This window comes from Bactrocera tryoni, chromosome 5, assembly GCF_016617805.1.
Source record: "Bactrocera tryoni isolate S06 chromosome 5, CSIRO_BtryS06_freeze2, whole genome shotgun sequence".
NCBI lineage: Eukaryota > Metazoa > Arthropoda > Insecta > Diptera > Tephritidae > Bactrocera > Bactrocera tryoni.
Genome location: NC_052503.1, coordinates 16,432,332 through 16,449,269, shown reverse-complemented (window position 1 = coordinate 16,449,269; position 16,938 = coordinate 16,432,332). Strand labels below are relative to the sequence as shown.

The 16,938-nt window shown below is 34.4% G+C and overlaps 1 pseudogene; it reads left to right on the top strand.

Annotated features, from left to right (window-relative positions):
• Positions 1–482: 482 nt before the first annotated feature.
• On the top strand, positions 483–1,033 carry LOC120777034 (annotated as a pseudogene).
• Positions 1,034–16,938: the final 15,905 nt, after the last annotated feature.

The window sequence follows — 16,938 nt, the reverse complement described above, 5'->3', positions numbered from 1 at the left end:
ATGTATGTACAAATACCCATTGCAATGCTACATGGTATGGGGTTGTTTTCAAGTGCACATGCACATTTGTATTCAATTGCCTAAATGCATATCTTAGGTCAATATGTTATCGTAAGTAAATATCTTTGTTTGTTAATTGTTGAGTGCATACGTATTGCATATAAATGTATGTATGTATCTCTATGCGTTTGTTTATGTATTTACTTTGTACTGCCTCAACACTGGCGAAGATAAGCCTGCTAAACTATTAAAGGATAAGAAAAACGTATGTATGCCGTTAGGAACATTTATGCTTAAGATATATGTACATACTTCCGTATGTACAGTAGATTAGTATTAAGATATGTGTATGCACTCTGCATGTGGTGCATACATGAATTAGGATAAGGAATTTTATAAATAAAGGAGCTCTGGGCAACCAGAGCTGAGTACAATTTTTATAACCGAACCCTTCGCGTTATTATTTAACAATTTGGTGACCCCGACGTGATATTGGCAAAAGTTGTGTATAACCTCTGCGTTGTTTCGGCGGAATCGTTATTTTCACTGAAAAAGATTATATCATTGCTTTGCAAGCGGCTATGAAGTAACCACCATGGAGCAAGCATACAAAGAAGCTATTATCTTCGTAACAACAACTGTTTGCAAGGACATTATTACTGGCGCACATTTTGAACACATGCCCGTATCGTCGGGTAATATTGGTAATTTCGATTGTGAAATCGACGTCGCATTTTTGAATGCAACGCCAAAGAGAAAATTATTATCAAACTCCAAGTCTATCGTTATACACTATCCAATGGTAATTATTTTGTTTTACCATTACTTTGTTTACCGAAGGACGTCTGGTAAATTTGGGCTTCGCGCACGGTCATCCCAGGTTGAGATGTTCAACTCGTTCAGAAATCAAGTGGTGGCACAAATCGAATTGTGGATCAAGGCTGACAAATACATCATAGATTTGCATATGTTCCCGAAAATACTCGACGAAGAGATCACCAGTTTACACTTGGATAAATTGGGCACACTTTGACTTAGAATGGCATAATATGGTGCATTACGGCATGAATACTGACAACCTAATTATATTAATTGTTGGTGCATACTCTTTCATATTCAGATGTGTGTTTTTTAAAAATCAGATTTTCTTGCAAATATACGTACGATCCCACAAATAGCAAAAGGCACATGCTGTGCTCTCAATACTAAATTTAATAAAATTAATCTAAATTTATGAGCAGCAATGCTGTTAGTAATCCCAACATCACAGAGGTTATCACTCACACTTAGAAGTAAAGCTCTGACTTCCGACTTTGCTGCCTGCAGTGATTCTAATTGCTTATATTAATATCAAAAATATTACAAATATTTGTAATTCCAATACAATGAAGAGATTGCACTCTCGATTTGTTGCCACATGCCAAAATGCTCTTATTACATTTGTTAGACAATAACAACAATAATGCAGTGGCGATATGGTGCCTGCTGTTGTGGTATGAAACGAGACTTTTATGAGATTTTCTGAAACTTTTTTCTGCATGTAATAGCATGGCTTTCTTTGCAAAGGTATTATTGCAAAATTTGTAACGCGTGATAAAATTCATATTAAATTAGGGATTAGCAATACTATTTCGTTGGCTTATGGTTGGGTTATTTTTGATTTGAAGATTCTCAATCAATTCTTTTACAATTGAACTACTATGAGCAAAAAATAGTAAGACTTTGTCATAATTTTATAATTCCAAATTTATTCTTCAAACTCTTAAAATCTTTTTCGTCCCCCTTAAAATACCATAGCCGAATCAAAACGAAGCGAATAATGATCAGGCAAAAATTCTGTATTCCTATTAACAAAGTTCCTGAAGTGAATGTTCGACAGTCCTGAAAAGATGCACTTGCCAAGAAGAATTCTCGATGGTAAAATCTCGCAGCAATCTTCAGCTTAAGCTGCGAACCTGCCGGAAACAAATAACTCTCCCCTCTCTGTGCTGGCAACTTATGTAATGCAATATCCTTACCTGCCTAGCGGGGACTATGTGCATTCGGATCTACTTTCGCATAAAGTAGGTGAAGACTTCGAACTAGAATAACAAGTCCGGTTCTCCTGGAAAAAAGTTAAAAGGAACTTGTTGTTCCGTGAAGTTGGCAGCGCTTTCAGCGAGCTCGAAAGCAGCCAATGCAAAAACTAAAGCTAAATCATTTGCAGATGTGGGCCACAACCGCATTATCACTGGAGTGCTGGATGAGAGTGATCTCAACCAAAAGTTCCAGAGCCTAATGCAAGTGGATGCAAGCTGCACTGACAAACAGAAGTTCTATTAAGCAATTCGGGTTCGCCAATGTCATGCGCAGATGCCGGCTGGTACCAGGAAGAAATTAATTTTCTTATGTCGACGACCAAAGATGTGTCCAACTGTATAATGACGCTTTTGCTGGTTGGGGAGGTATACACCGGAGTTATGTCGATAGCGGTCGATAAAAAGGACATTCCATCCACAGCCAAAGACAATAAATAGATTTCGGCTACACCGTCGAAGCCGGATCAGTTAACACAGATTAATGAAAATTCGTTAAAAGATGGGTCACTATGCAGATCTTACTGTCACTAATAAATGAGTCCAACGCAACGTTGGCCGCTTTTCGCAAGTCAAAAACATGAATTAATTGTCCGATACCGATGTTGTAGAACACCAAATGGATGAAGTCGAAGAAGATCTTATTGAGTCTTAGAGTGACGTCGAAAGCACTCTTAAAAATATAGACTGAGAGAGTATATAGCTTCTTCTTCTTTATTGGCGTAGACACCGCTTTTGCGGTTAGTGCCGAGTTTACAACGGCGCGCCAGTCGTACTTCCCTTTTACCTGGCGCCAATTGGAGATACCAAGTGTAGCTAGGTCCTTCTCCACCTTGTTTTTTCAGCGGAGTAGAGGTCTTCCTCTTCCTCGGCTTCCCCGGCGGGTACTGTGTTGATTACTTTCAGAACAGAAATGTTTTCATCCATTCGGACGACATGACCTAGCCAGGGTAGCCGCTGTCTCTTAATACGCTGAATTATGGCAATATCGTTGTATATCGCGTACAGCTCATCGTTCCATCGAATGCGGTATTCGCCATGGCCAACGAAAAAGTACCATAAATCTTCAGCAGAACCTTTCTCAGGAAAACTTGTAACGTCAACTCATCAGATATTGTCGTCGTCAATGCCTCTACACCATATAGCGCAGGACGGGGATGATGAGTGACTTGTAGAGTTTGGTCTTTGTTCGTCGAGAGAGAACTTTACTTCTCAATTGCCTACGACTTCGAAGTTATGACCAATGTTTGTTTGATGACAGGAGATATTATGTTTTGTCGTCCTTCACAACCAGCCCATACGCTTCGCTTCCTTATCCAGTCTACAGATAGCAGAACTAAGTAAGAAAGGTGGATGGTGGATAGAGTCATGTGTAGATGTTCGTCTGGGTAGCCGAAAAGCATCCGTTTGAAGGCAGTGTAAAGTGAGAAGGCGTATCATTCCTACCCAGGGTTGTGCGCTGGGTTTGGGATTAGATACTTAGAAAACACCCACAATAAAAAATTACCAACAGCCTTGGATGGGAGATCACCCTTTTGAAAACGAGTATATAGCTACCATGCTCAAAATCATGATACATTTATTTGTATACTTTTTTACGACTTGAAGGGTATTATGGCTTCGGAGCAGTCGAATTTATGGTTACTGTTTTGTCAATAATATTGCTTGTCTAAGTATTGCTATAGTCACCCAAAAAAAAAAAACGATAATCAAGTGAAATGCTCATTTATTTTCAAGTTTGCTATTCTTCCTATATGAATGATTAGAAACCGTTATTAATAATATTTTTGGTGATAAAAGACATCCAAAGGGCACTTTGTTAATTTCTCTCAAACATTTTTTGTTTTCTTCTTTAATCTTCTACTGTGTTCAAAGTAAACTTTAAATTGCCCCAAATTGCTTAAAATTAAAGTCTAAATAAATCGCGGTTGCGCACAAATGTTTTCCTCGCAGCCTTTGTTGCCAGGATAATCGCATTCGAAATGCCGAGAAACGAAAATAAAATATCTTTAGACAAATGCGAAGTGGCGAGCGCTGGCGAATAGTATTTCTACCTTCTTTTGTATAAGTAACTATGGCACTTTTTACTTAGTTATGCATATTTGCTTCTCTACACTTAAGTGTCTTTTGGTATATGTATGTGTGTGTGCTTGTTGCCATTGCCTTCACAAATTCGTTGTTAGCGCATCGTCTTCCCAATGCGCGCCGAGGCGAGGCGAAGCAGAGCACCGAAGATGGCGTGCGCCTACACATCTTATTGTCATGGTTGTGTTTGTTGTAAGCTTTTTATTTTTTGGTTTCGCTGCAGCAGAAAAGGCAAGCCATCCCCGGAGGCGTACAAAGCGAAACTGAAAAGGAAAACACCTTAACAAAGAAATACTGCGGTTTTGGGGGCCGGGCTGTGTCCATAACGCACAAACGCCTAAATTTTGTGGTTTGTTGGTGCTGTTGTTGTTGGCGCAGTGAGTGAATTCACAGTTGTAATGGGACTTGTAAAGCACTTGAAACTGCGACCATGTTGTTTGGCTTCACACAGCATGGCACAGCATAGCATGGCATAGCAAAGCTCGGCATTACAGCGCCTGGCCGCTGAAGTATCATTGTGGGCGCGCTTGAATATTATTACGGGCATGCTTATTGCCATTCTAGTTTATCCAGTTGCCAGTTGGCGGCGCAACGAGTGGTAATCGTATTAATGCAGACTTATTGTGTGAGAGTCGTTGCTTAGTTGGAATATGATTCATTGGGTTTTAATCCATAATTTTGGGAAAACAAATTTTATTTCCTCTCATGGTTTTGCCTTTTTCTGTTTTCTTCTATTTTCATTTTAAATTCTTTATTATTTTATTACAATAATGTTTCAATTAATCAATTGTGGCTACACAATATCCCATTTAAGATGTTAGAAAGTTCTTTGAAGAGGAATTTTTAGTATTTTATTCTTAGAAAATTATTATTAGTGTTTAGTGGCAGGCGTTTCCCTGACAGTAGTTCTGATGTAATCGAGAATTTGCGACTATTCAAAAATCGTACACCAGGTAAAATTCCTCAAAACTGTTTGAAAAGTAAGCTTCTCTACTATCATAATAACGATAGCAACCGCAAAAGTGTAGGCTTGTTGAAACAAAGTAATTTATGGGTTCTATTACCAAAGTTTGTACTACCTAGCAACTCGAGTAATTGAAATTTCGACGCACAAGCTACTATATATGTTACCGGAATTTCTGATTACCTCTAAGCTGCGCTTCAGCCTGAGTGATGACTTAAATAGCCAATAGTCTGTAGAACTTCTTGACGTGCAGACCTCATATGAACAATTCATTATCACGTTGGGCCGATACCTCGTGTAAGCCAAAAAAATACTATAATAATTTTCATAGATACATTTCTTCTGGTATAACATGATGTTGACCGACTATTTTCCACGCAATTTCATACAGTCGACGCGGACAATATTTATTTCCGAAAATATGCACATATTGCGTGTGAAGTTTGTCGACTCGTTAATTTCCAGATTTACCTCGCACTGTGTTGCGGCTAGTGGAAAAGTAACTTTTCTTCGATTATTTTTTTCAGTGTTTTTAATGATGCAATTTTGTCACAGACATTCCAAGTAGACAAAAAACACATAAAGCTTATTTTTATGTTGGCCCGTTGATTTTTAATTGATTTTAGAATTCAAATATACAAAATTTTCACGAAAAGAGGGGATTTCAGGGCTGTATTCAAAATGATCTCATTTGATTTTAGTGACAGATATTTTGATTCGGAAAAAAAATCTGCCTTCGGACAAGTATCTTCTGTAAAACAAAATAATGCTGTTTGAGACATTTTCATATGCACCTTTTTTAGAGCGAAAACCCGACTAAAGGTCCATTTTTCCTTTAAATTTGGGTTAGGTAAGGTAAGGTTCCAAACCACTATAGAAATGTTACATAATTTGTTTTTAATGAACTGTGAAAAAATCAGCTGCCCATACCTGCCCTCCTGGGAGTTATAGCAATTTTAGTATATGACTCTCAGTATTTATTCCCTAGAAATAGAACGGAAATTCTCGGAATCACTTATTGAGTAATTTAATCATATTGGTTTTCGAAATAATTCGTTCATTTTTGGTCCCCATTGGGCAACTATCAGAAGAAGAATTGGAAGCAGGAAACAAGGACTTCAGAAACACAAGGCTTACCATGCGAGGAAAACATCAAGAAAAGACAATTGTGAAGACATATTACGTTATCTGCTCGCCAATTCTGATCCCGCAATCACAAGTAGGAGAATACTGAAGGAGAAGAAACACCTGAAATTATCAGAGGAAGCAATGAACTTATTGGTAGATGACTAATAATTTGTAATTTTTCTGTAGAATGCAATAAAATATGCCTGTGTTATAAAAAAGTATCTTAAAATTTTTTTTTTATTCTACATCTATTCTAGCACTCCACAAAAATGAGCATAACTCTCTTAAAACTGTAGCTATTGACTTCAAACCGGTATCAAATTAAGGCTTTTATTGCCACCTTTCAAATAAGAAATGAAATAGATTTTAGTTTTATATAAAATTTCAGAGTTTTTCAACAAATATCGAAAAATTATGAAAATTTGACGTTTATAATTCTTGTTCGGACCACCCTATACTTTATTTAAAAAACCAATCATAGGGTATTTATCAGAAATAAAAGAAGAAATAAAATAATTTTTTTTGTAAATTTTTGGAACAACTTTTTGTTTTTTTGACTTTTGTTGAAAATTTGACCCAACAATTTTTTTCGGTGTAAATTTTTTTTTCACTCATTCTGTTTGGGATTTCATTCTGACCAATCTGCAGAAGTTTCTCATCGATACAATTAAAATTACAGTTTAGGCAATATGATTTCCATAAAAATCCGGTTTCGCAACACTGTGCCTCGGTCAAATGACAGCCAATATCACAGGATTTGAAATCTCTAGAATATCTTCTCTGCGGGTATTTTAATTCAAAGGTTTCCGCCAATCAACCAGCAATACTCGTGGAGCTGGAAGACAACATTCAGCTTAGGTTGAGAGTGGATTATAGTCCTAAAAGTGCCCAAAACACATTTGAAAACTACAACCTTCCAAGAAACATTCCATTTCATTAAAAAATAGAATGCTTACACATCCCAGTTTTGTCACTAATGCAGAGAAATTCTGTCATTTTAAGTGGCAATATCTGTTTGCCGGAAAAAATGCATTTATTTGGTAACTTTTTCTGAACAGATTTTCTTTTAATGAATAAATAAAGATAGCAAAATTTTGAAGAATAATGCACTTTAATAATCAGCAATTTTTTTTAAAGTTGTATAAAACAATAACTAAATTTCATGAAAACACACCGGTGGAGGACATCGTTTCTCACATGGAAGGGAGCCCCCACTAAGGAGCGAAAATTTTGAATTTGAAAAGTTTGAGTTAGTTTAAAATTCGCATTCGCTACACAACCTCCGGCCTTAATGCCATGCGTTCAGATCGGTCTAAGTACTACCTTATAAATTAGCAACTTATTATTTGTACTATGACAGGATCTTCTCCTAAGGAGCTAGTATAACTGCACGAACTTTAATCTTAGCCGAGTTCTTTTTATTTTTGCGTGGTCTTTCCAAGTGTGCCTCTTATCAATTGTAATCCAAAATTATTTTGCTCATGTGTTTCTTGGTAATAACTGACCATATAAAGCCACTTGAGGGTGATGCTAGCAGTGTCACAGCCGTTATTGTTGAGCCAGAGTTGACCCTGGAAAGTCGGCCATATAAGGAATGTAGAGTATAGGGCGAGTACACTGCTTTGGTGTACGCCAGCACGAACAGGGCTCAAATCCGACTCAGCATCACGACATTTAACGTAGAACATCGGATTGTGCAAGTAGGACTTTAGCAGCAAATAGTAAGACATTGGTAGCCTTTACTTTAATTTGAGTAATAGGCCTAGATGCTAGACTTTTTAGTTACAAAGTGTTCTACCCTATTACATTGTTGAAATGTGCCATGCAATTTTCTGACGCCAAACTGATGATAAAGACAGACATTATTTTTTTACAAATTTATTTTTAGTAAAATTTTTTTTTCCGCTCTGACAAACAACACTCAGACGCTTTAAAAAAATGTTATTAACTAAACTAAGTGAATGATCGAAATTCCTAATTCCTAAAAAACCACACTTTTTTGTGAAAAATTTACACTTCAGTGTAAAAAGTAGAGAAAAATCAAAATTTTCATCGAAAATCTTATACCTTCGATCAGTATATGACAAAAATATCTAAGGAGAAGATCGCGTAAAAATTTCAAGTCAATCTGTTCAAACATTACGGAAAAGTTTTATTCACTTACTCTGAAACCAGCGTTTCGAGAAAAAACATGCTTGACGATTTGGGAGCCCTTTATATTAAGTTTAGAAAATCCCAAAAATTTGCTTATATATCCAAAGCTAATTGCCGGCACAACCTAAAATAATATTAACAAATCTATGCCAAAATAATATATTTTTTGAATTAACCCCTTAACTAAGTTTTTCTGAAATGATCACATTGTCATCGCGAGCCCAACTAAGCTATTTTAACAAAGTCACTGATTTTGTTAACATTTCTGTGTTTTTTTTTAATGTAAAATGGAGCTTTAAAAGTGCGTCTCAATTTATTATTGCTACGACATTTCATTATCTTTCACCATGTTTTCCATTTATCCAATTTCCACCGTAGCAAATTTCTCAAAATAAAATCTGCGTTGACTATGCCCTGTGTTGACCAGTTGAGCAGAGTTAACCAGATGTAGTTTCAATATAAGATGGCGACTGACTTTATTGAAGATGATGTAGATAAGAATAATATAAAAAGAAACCGAGATTTAGTGTTGCCAGATTTATATAATTTCATAATATGGCACCGACCATGACATATATGTCTTTACTCTCTTGAAAGCAGAACTCAATTGACACCTCCAAAAATCCACATATTTTTATGCTTGCAAATATAATGTTTTTTTTTTAATAAATTTCTAGTTTCTTTTAATTATCACGTCGAAAATATACTATTTTCCAATTTTCAGCATTAAAATTAAAATATAAATATGCTGCCGCATATACTTCTATTCAACTCTTTGCTTAGTGGATCACAGTACATAGACTCTTTCATTAATGACACTTCTTACAACTATAAAATAATTACTTTGCTAGTGATTGACACCTTGTCTCCTATGAATCTTTATTCATAATATCCGAAGGAGTAAAACTTAAAAGTTATATTTAGTTTGCACTGCTCTCATCTAAAACTCTTTCGCCACGCTGCGCTAAAATCTAATTATTAAACATTCCAGCTGGTTCACACCGTGCTTGCATCAAAAGCACCGCCCGCTCACCACCTCCAGAGACTCAAATCCCACAATTATTAAATTTCCGCATTAACTGCTTCAATAAATTGAACTTTTCTCAAGAGTAAAACAAACATAAAAGCCGCGGCTTAATTACGCTAAGCGAGTGCAATACTTTTGTGTTTGTATGTGTGTGCGCGTCTCTATTGGTTTCTTTGAGCATCACATCAATCATGACGATGGAAAATTTGCCACGAGTGTGCAAAGCAGCTGATAAGGATAGTGAAATGCGGAAGAATGAAATATTATAGCACACAATTGAAATATGTAGGTATATAAGTGATTGGATAAATATCTTTTCTTTAATATAGTAAGTAGTTATCTTCTTAAGAAAATCTTCTTAAGAAAATCTTCTTAAGAAAAGTGACGAAAAACGTGTACTTAAACACTTGATGAGTAGTTTTAAAACAATAACAACAAAAGAAATATTGTTGCAGTAAGGAAACATGTGGTACCTTGAATAGAAGTGAGATAACTTAATGTTACGTATACGCCCTGACATACATATGAGTTGATTTATCTATGTTCGGCTATCAGTTTATACGCGAAATGTTTTAGTTATTGAACTGAAATTTTGTAAACATTCTTTACTATCCAAGCAGCTGCTTATTTGTCAGAATTGGCGATACTGGATGCCTATAGCGTATGGCTGCCATACAAATCGAACGTTCGGAAGCAAGTGCTTGTATGGAAAACTTTTTCATTTGACGAGATATTTTCACCAAATTTTGTAAAAATTATTATACAAAACAACCATGTTATTTCCGAAGAAATTGTTCAGATCGTGTAACTATAGCTTATAGCTGCCATACAAAAAGACCAATAAAAATCAAGTTCTTTTATGGAAAACTTTTCTATTTGACGAGATATCTTCAAGAAATTTGGCCTGAGTTATTTTCTCAAGCAATGGTGTAATTTTCGAGAAAATTGTTGAGATCTAATCACTATTTCATATAGCAGCCATACAACTTGATCAATCAAAATCTAGTTCATGTATGTAAAACTTTTTCGTTTGACGAGATATCTGTAAAAAATTAAGTTTGCGTTATTGCTCAGGGCAACGGTACAGTCTCCGAAGAAATTATTTAGATCGGACTACTATAGCATATAGCTGTCATACAAACTGACCGATCCAATACAAGTTCCAGTATGGAAATCTTCTTTAAAGCTAATTTTTTTATGTTCTAATAATGCAACACCAACAAATTTTTTCCAGAAATCTATTATTATTGAAGAAAATGATGTAAAAGAAAACTAGTTTTCTATGCCTTGTAGAGAGAAAATTTTGTGTTACGTATACGCACTGACAAACACTTGCAAATAACTTTGGGAAACCTTTGTAAGAAGTAAATTAAATAAAAAAGTAGTATTTAAGCATGTAAAAACCATAGCTACTGACTATCTAATACCAACACTAATGAAATTATACATAGTACATAATTTAATATAAATTATAAATTTGCACTGCTGGCACATTCCATAACTCAATAGCAGCTTTAATGAGATTACAGCAAGTCAATTGATTTTTTTTTTCTGTATTTTGTCGTCGGAAATGTTGTCGCACACCGAATTATGAAAGTTAATAAAATTTAAACACACCGAAATGGCCAACAAATCAAATGAGTGTCAGCAAGTAAATGGCGAGCAGCCAAGCAAAGCTAACAGTAAATAAAAATGTTGACATTTAATTTAAAATTATACGCGCTCAAAACGGCAGCAACACAAATATATATAGACGCACAAAAGCAATTTGCGTGTTTTTCTTTACTTCGAAATAAATTATATTTTTCATACAAAAACACAAAATAATTTTTCGCCTTAAAAACGCAGATGTGTCTGTGTGTGAATGTAACCACAGAGCAAAAACAAAGTAGCCAGTGGTTTAGCGGTAATAATCGCTTGGACAGAAAACAGCACAACGCACAAAACAAAAAAGAACAAACGCTAAAAAGGGCAGGCAACAAACGGTGAAAACAAAAGAAAAAGAGGCGCAAAAAACGTGCAAAAGCATATTTTCAGGCGCGTAAAATATGCCAAAACTGCGCAATTATTTTGGTTGTAATGAAAAAGTGGACAACAATTTAATGAAATGAAAAATTGGCAGGAGACGCTTTGCTCGGCAATAATCTTCATTCATAAGCGTTTATTGTTGTTGTTCGTTACAACATTTCTTTTGCACAAATACACATACACACATACAAACATTTGTTTATTTCTTTATTTTTGTGTGTGCAACTAAATGCGTGCGAATTATTGGCTGGCTCTTTATGACCGTGTTGCTCTGTTGTTTAGCACTTTGCCACGAAACGGTTGTATTTTTTGATTAAAATGTGTTCTGCTATTACATGTATTGGTTATGACCTCACAAGTAATCGAATGACCTCAAAATAATCGAGTTTGGCAGTGAACTTTCAAATGCCAACTTGTATACAATTAAGTTTGTATTAAATATTAAGAAATTACCCAAAACTGAAGATAAATTTCTTCAAACGCTTGAAAGATTTTTGAAGTATAGAATTATGAAGATAGAAATTATCTCCAGAAAACTAGAAAACACTGGAATTATTTACTACTTAATAATAATTTTGGTAGAGAAATAATAAGTTTAAAACTCTTAACCAAATATGATTACAAAAAAGTTTTATTCGAAAGTGTAGACAAATGACCAGCTTAGAACAGAACACTCCAACACACATTTGAGAAATTCCTTCGGAAATTTGAAGTTATTCCGGCAAAAGGAAAGGTGTTTGTATTAACTTTTTAACTTAGTGTAATTGACCTACAAATTTTCAGATGCGATTTTTGGAAACGCTGCAGCGCGCTGTGTCCAGCGTTAGTGACGAAAATTTCTCCAGAACGCCTGAACAGATCGACTTCTTCACAACCCTTTTTGATATGATATGTAATACTGGTAATAATAGATGGAATACGATTTTTGAAAATAATATTAACGTGTAACATTTTCACAAAGACAACATCGTGTTTATGGGAAACCGGTAATTTGTCAAAAACAAAAATTTGCACATTTAGTCTTCAGGTTAATACATGCATAGTAGTATTGATTTGTTTTTGCTTTTGAACTTTTCTTAATTTTACGTAGAAAAATCATCCTTACCGCTGCATATCTCTTTTCTGGCGAGATAGACTTTACGGAATCAAAATAATCAAAAAATTTTCAAAATTATTCACTGATTGCTATAATAGTAGAATACTTTAAGCTATTTATTAAATAAGCTGCTTTTGGCACCCAGAGTGGAATCAAAATTTCATATGAATATACATAGATGAACTATATTAAAATATTATTGTCAATGCTTTCTTATCATGTTTGCTTCTGTGGTTTTTTTGTTTAAGAGTGTAGTGAATATTTTACTTACATTTTGACCAAAATGGAATTAACGTTAATTGATCTGCAAAGAAATTAATATATTTAATGGTTAGTTTTCAAATAAATACCTGTTTAACAAACATATTTAAGTATACCTTAGAATCAGAAAGCAAAATCAAAAGAATTGAATCATTTAAATATCGTTGCCATATATTCATACGTAATCAGATCAGCTTGCACTGACAGAAAATTCTAATAAATTGTTTGCTTGCCTGCTTAGCTTGTGGTTTCTATATATCCGATACATAATTCTACCAAAAATTGAAATCACTAAAAGCAGACATGACTATTACAACTCCCCTCTCTGTTCCTAAGGGAAAATTGGAGACGAATTTCTCACCATATTTGTACTTCTATATTCTGACAGTCATTATTTATTTAATCTTTTTACGAGTTATAATAATTATTATTTTTTTGCGTAATCATTACCTTATAAGTAATCATTACTTTTGAGAAAAAATTTAAATATTATGACAATGATTTTTTTTTGTTATTATGGAATTAATCAGAATTGTTCATTATTGGTGAAAAATCGTAAAAGTAATTATTGTTTCTGAGCACGAAACAAAAATAAAAATTATATAATTGATTTCTTTTATGAGCTAAAATAACACTAGATTGCCAAAGCAAGTCATTTTGATTGATTTTGAATTTCAATTAAAAAATAGTGATTTAAATAACTTGTCCTACAACATATAAATGGATTAATTAATCATTGTTGTTGCCCCCATTCTTTACTTCCAATATGTATATATACATAGGTATATGTATGTTATACTTATATTGCCGAAAAGCAGTCATTTTGACTCTTTGGAAAAGATCAGTTCGACTCTGGATTGTAATCACATGATAACGTGTTCAATAATATAAATAACTAAAGTTATTGTCATTCGAATTTTATGCCAGGCCTGGTCACGAGCTTTGTTCCCTTCAGGTCTGCTTTTCGCACTTCCAATCGTGCTAACACGTTGTTCAGTTGATTTTTTTCACGCCCTAAGTTCATATAAGAAATGTCCAACAGAAGAGAACTTTTAGAAAAGCTAAGAAAGATAGGGGAAGAGTGTTCCGATATAGAATCAATTGCAACGAGGTAGGAACTATCATCTGAAGATGAATCGGATCATATTCCAAGTGAGACATCTTATGCTGAAGAGCGCGATGAAGATGTCACCAATGTGCCCAAGAAAAGGCATAGGGCGCTAATTGGTTCAGATTAAGAAACTGAAAATACCTCTCAGGAGACCGAAACAGCTGCAGATGGTACTGTGTGGACAAAAGGGCCGTAAGGCTACCATCTACGCGTATTTTCAAGGGTGTGCTAGGACCAACAGGCTACGCAAAACGGAACGTTATGATAACTAATCTTGTTAGTGCATTCTCGTTGATAATAAACGATTATATTATCAAACATATACAAAAGTGTACAGAAAGAGAAGCCCTCCGAATTTTGGACTACGATTGGAAAACTACACTGCCGGAAATACGTGCTTTTGTTGGCATTTTATATGCTCGTGGAGCCTATGTAGCAAAAAACTAACTAAAACTAAGTTAATAATGGTCAGTAAAGTGGGGTTCCGAATTTTTCAGAAGAACTATATCCCGAGATGAGTTCAAGCAGATTCTACGTTTTATTCGTTTTGACAAACGGAGTGAAAGAAGTACAAGCATCCGAACAAATAAATTTGCCTTTGTTTTCGGAAATATGGGAGAAGTCTATTGAAAACAGTCAAGCTTGCTATCAACCAGGACAACACATAACAGTTGACGAACAACTATAATTATTTCCAACAAAAGCTAGGTGCAAGTTTATACAATATTTGCCTAATATGCCGCATAAATTTGGCATCAATTTTTTCTGCCTTGCATCAGACGTTACTACGTACGTGTTGAAAGGTTTTGCTTACTTGGGGAAGATGAGCAACGACCATCGTCAATGCTTCTAAGCAAACTTGTCGATCCATATACAGACTGTGGAAGAAATATCACTACCGACAACTTTTTTACGAGCATGTCACCAGCGACGAAAATATTGGCCAAAAAAAACTACATTAGTTGGAACTATTAGAGGAAATAACAGAGAATTACCCAAAGCAGCCAAACAGTCGAAGGATAACATGCCTCGTTTTACCACTCTTTTAAATAGATCAGAAAATTACAAAAAACAAACCGAACAAAAGAGTGGCTGCTCTAAATTCTAGGCATAAATTTGTAAAAATTGATAAAAGTAATAGAAAAATGTTACCAGATTCTATTCAGTTTTATAATAAAACAAAATTTGTCGTTGATATGACAGATCAAATGGCCAGAAAATATACGGTGAAATCTAGTTCTCGTAGATGGCCCCTACAAATATTTTTTAACATTTTAGATTTAGCTGCAATAAATGCTTGGATCCTTTATAAAGATGTGACCGGAATACAAATAGAACGAAAGCAGTTCCTGTTTCAATTAGTAGAGCAGCTAGCCGGCAATTACAGAACTGAAAGAAGCAAACATTCATCACAGCAGAAAGACACACAAGTATCAACTGCAACATCCTTAAATATAATAAGATTTGACCAAACGAAAAATTTGTCAAATACGACTTTGCCATAATAACAAAACAAATAATATTTGTCAGAAATGTAAAAAGTATGTTTGCGGTAGAGATACATCCAAAAAGATTTGCACTTTCAGTACATTTTGTTAATCTTAATACTTTTAAAAAACTCGTTATATGACTGTAAGTGATATAAAATATAATAAAATTAATGTTAAGCAAATTTCTTTGCGCATTTCACAATGCAGTCATTTTGACTGCTTTCACGCTATATATGTATGTAGGTATATACTAAGCCCGAGTCTTTCTAATGATAATTACTGTTTTTGAGTAATCATTACCTTATCAGCAATAATAATTACTTTTCGGAAAAACCAAAAAAATAGAAATAATATAATAATGATTATTTTTTACTTATTATGGACTTATTAAGGAAATATTCATAATTAAGCATTATAAGTGAAAAACCTTAAAAATTCAAAATCCTGACTGGATTGCACAGATCATCGAAATAGATTAAGTTGACGCTATCCTTTTTTAATGTCGATTCTAAGTTTTAGATTATTTTATTTAAAAATCACAAGATTAGTCATTATTTACGATCACTGCTCAGTAATAATCAAACGCATTATATATTTATATTGCTAGTGCAATAATTGAGGCATAAAAAATTCATAATTTTCATTTATATTCGAACTCTCTAATATCAACTTTCCGCCAATATGTGAATAATTAATATGCAATTACTGGTCTACCTATTTACTGCTATATTTAATTATGTTAAATGTTTCAACGTCAATAATTACAATTACAGCAATTGCCCGTTAATCTATAATTACAGCAACATCGTGCGGAAATGAGCTGAAAACTTTTAAAAGTACTGGCAATGCCATGCATGTAATCAAATTTGCTTGGATGTATATAATTAAATATGTGTGTATGTGTGCTTGTATATGTGGGAGCATATCCCATTACAATTAAAACGAGTAAGTAATTGCATTTCTCGCAAAACAATGATGCCGATTGTTAATGATTTCGTTTTCACAACGTGCTAATGATGCGAATTTGGCGAATGATAGAATGAGCAATGACATCATCAATATAATTGATTGTTAATTTGTGGAATGAGTGTGGAATGCAATTACCATAAATTAAAACACATTCACATTGCGATGTGTCAATAACATTTCAGCATTAATTTCACACATTCCTTTAATATGAATTACGCAGCGAATTCATTTGAGCTTCTTTAAGAAACCTGAGATTACATAGGGGTTTCGAGGGCACTGTGAGTGCAATTTTTACCGTTTTCAACCCTCAAACAATTAAATTTGTGAATTTGAATTTTCTGGCATATAATATAGGGAACGTTATATGAGTGATAATACTGCGGCTAAAGCTTACTGGTATACACAGTTATGTACATATATGGCTAGAGGCTTAGTTCGATATTTAAATGCGATTGATTATGGACTTAATGTCGACAGGTGCAGGAAATACTGTAGTTACTAAGAACGATACACAACACAATTTCCTAGAGGGCCCATAGGCGGATCAGTG